Source organism: Camellia sinensis, chromosome 12, assembly GCF_055761805.1.
Source record: "Camellia sinensis isolate YWXY chromosome 12, ASM5576180v1, whole genome shotgun sequence".
Taxonomy (NCBI): domain Eukaryota; kingdom Viridiplantae; phylum Streptophyta; class Magnoliopsida; order Ericales; family Theaceae; genus Camellia; species Camellia sinensis.
In genome coordinates this window covers 41,742,594-41,745,374 of record NC_138972.1, presented here as the reverse complement: position 1 = coordinate 41,745,374, position 2,781 = coordinate 41,742,594, and positions in this window count along the sequence as shown.

Here is a 2,781-nt window from a genome sequence, read left to right as displayed (position 1 = left end):
TGCTTCAGGTGTGCTACTTCTTCATTAGTCGTCACTTCAGCTGAACCATCAGGTTTTCTCAATATACTGTGTGGTATTACTCCTTTAGTATAAAACTTGGCCTCTGCAAAGTCAGCACAAGCAACAAAGGGTTGAGGGTCTGCATTGATCTCCTCTGTCTCTCCATTGCACAAGGCCATCATTATCTTCTGATGTAGATAGGAAGACACACATTTGTTGGTGTGAATCCAATCCTTACCAAGTAGAACATTATACTTAGCATTGCTGTCAATAATAAAGAATGACGTCATGCAATCTCTGGTTCCTACACTCAGGTTGATGGACAAAATACCCTGAGCCATTTATTTATCTCTAGCAAAACCAGCAATGGTTGTGCTAGTTGGGATTAATCTAGGGTTCCTTTTCCCTAGTTTATTTAAAGAGGATTTCAGAAACAGGTTCACTGCTGCTCCATTATCCACCAATACCCTATTCATCTGTATTCTATCGAAAAAAGCCTTGATATACAATGGTTTAACATGTTGTGTCATGGATGTTGTAGGATACTCAAAAGGATAGGAGAGATTAATACTCATTTCTTCATCACTCTCGTCCTTAGTTTCCATTGGTGTGGCCACTTTGGATTCATCTTGAACCATACTAACCTGTGAATCTTCACTAGAAACTGGAATAGGGTCAATCTCCTGACCTTCTTGGTTTCCATCTTCACCCGAGAACTCCTGGGGTAGTATATGCACCATATTCACTGACACTGGAGGAAATGAGCCAAATTGAACTACTGATTGCACTTGCTTTTTCTTCTAGGCTAACTTGTTCGGTTTATTCAGAAGCACTTTCCATGTTGCATTCTGGCACCTCAGTACTAGTGACCTCCTTCGAATGGTCTGTTCCTGCTGGTTTTTCGACCAAAAATGTATGTTCAGCTATGAAGGCTTCAAACATCTCCTCCTTAGCCATCTATTTCATTTGGCCTAGGTCAACTTCTCCTTCTGTCTCACTGTCGTTTTCCATCAAAATCTTTTCAAGAAATGTTAAGCTAGATCTTTCCTTGGCTTTTAATTCAGAGTGAACTTTAGCCAACTACTCTTTGCTGAAATTCCTTCTGTTCTGAGGAGTTGATTTTGGACTATGGTCCAATTTTGGACTTTCTCTTTCCTTTGTCTGGCCTTTTGACTGGGCCAATGAAGAACTCTCCCCACTTTCCTTCAGATCCTTTTGGTACTGTACCTTCGCTGGATCTTCATCCTTTGGGACCTAGAAATTACTGGAACCATATTTAATTCCTTTGTTTTTGGATGCTTCAGTAACACCCAATTATTTGGAGCCACCAATGGAGGTTTAACCATCCTATCCTAGTCTCCAACAACACTTCTTTGGGTAGACATTTCCTTAGGCTTGTTCTACATGACAAACCAATCTGGAACCCCAGGTACCCATGAACTCACTAGCTCAGTTGTTGAACAACCTTTTTTCTGTCTTTGAAGCTAGCTTCGAAGCTGCCTATGGAGGCCACTGCTTGGCCCTGTTCCCTTGTCTTGAGCCTAATTCAGGCCTTTCATCAGGGTCGCTACCTTCCATCTTGTGTGAGGCTGGTCTAGGAGGCCAATCTCTGGCTATGATCCCATAACTTGAGCCTGCTTCAAGCCTCCTCTCAGGATGATTGTCCTCCATCCTGTAGTAGTTGGGTGGTCTAAACTCATATAGAGGTCTCTTGCCCTTAGAATGCACTCTAGTGGCTGTTGGTCCAGCCAAGAATGGCTGCTGTCTGGGACCAGTTGGGTATGGCCTTTTGTTGTAGGTACTGGTTGGTTTAGGGCATCTCTGCACATCCTTATAATACTGCTTCCCATCAATCGGGACACATTTGTAACTTATCCTGTATCTGGGACACATCCTTTGCATGATAGCTTTCTCTAAAGAGTCATCATCCAGTGCCTCTTCACTAAGTCCTCCATTTTGTCTGCAAAGCCCTGCCCATTTGTTGGTGAACTTCTGGTATCTTTCTTGACATTAGTTTAGCTGACAACATGCATTTGCACATTAACCTCTTCCAATTCCTTCAAGGATAAGCTTTGGAAGTCTGGCACAATAACATTGGCTGTAACTTCTCCAATTTTTGGGAATGGATTAGTGTCAATCCCCATAGCTTTCTCTGCTTTAGCTGGAAATTTTAAACTCCCCTTTCGAATATGTTCTTGGATTCTGTCCCAAAAAACAATACAATTTTTAATTGAGTGAGACCAAGAATTGTGCCATTTACAATACAATTTCCCTTTAAGTTCTTTTGGAGAAGGAATTTTAACTCCTTTTGGTAACTTTAGGAAATTCACTGCAAGCAAATGATCAAAAATGTCATCTACCTTTGTTAAATCAAAAGAGTATTTCTTATGAAGGTCTTTCTTTTTAAACTACTGGTCTATTGTAATGTCTTTATGAATTAATGCTTCACAGATCACAGGCTCTTTCCCTACGATCTCTGTTGCATCAATCTTGTAACTAGGATCTCTATAATAAGTCTTGTACGATGCATTACTTCGGTCTTGTTCTTCCTCAAGTAATGATTCATATCTAGACACCTTATTGGTTAATTCCACTAAGTCTCGAAACTCAGTTGAGTCAAACTTCTTTCGAAGCCTAAACTCTAAACCATTTTGAGCCAATCTTATAAATTCAGGCTCTGGTAGAATGACCCTACACTTGTTTCGTGCTCTTTTGAATCTGATAATAAATTGAACAACCTTCTCATCAGGCCTTTGACTCAACCTTGCCAAGTTTGCCATA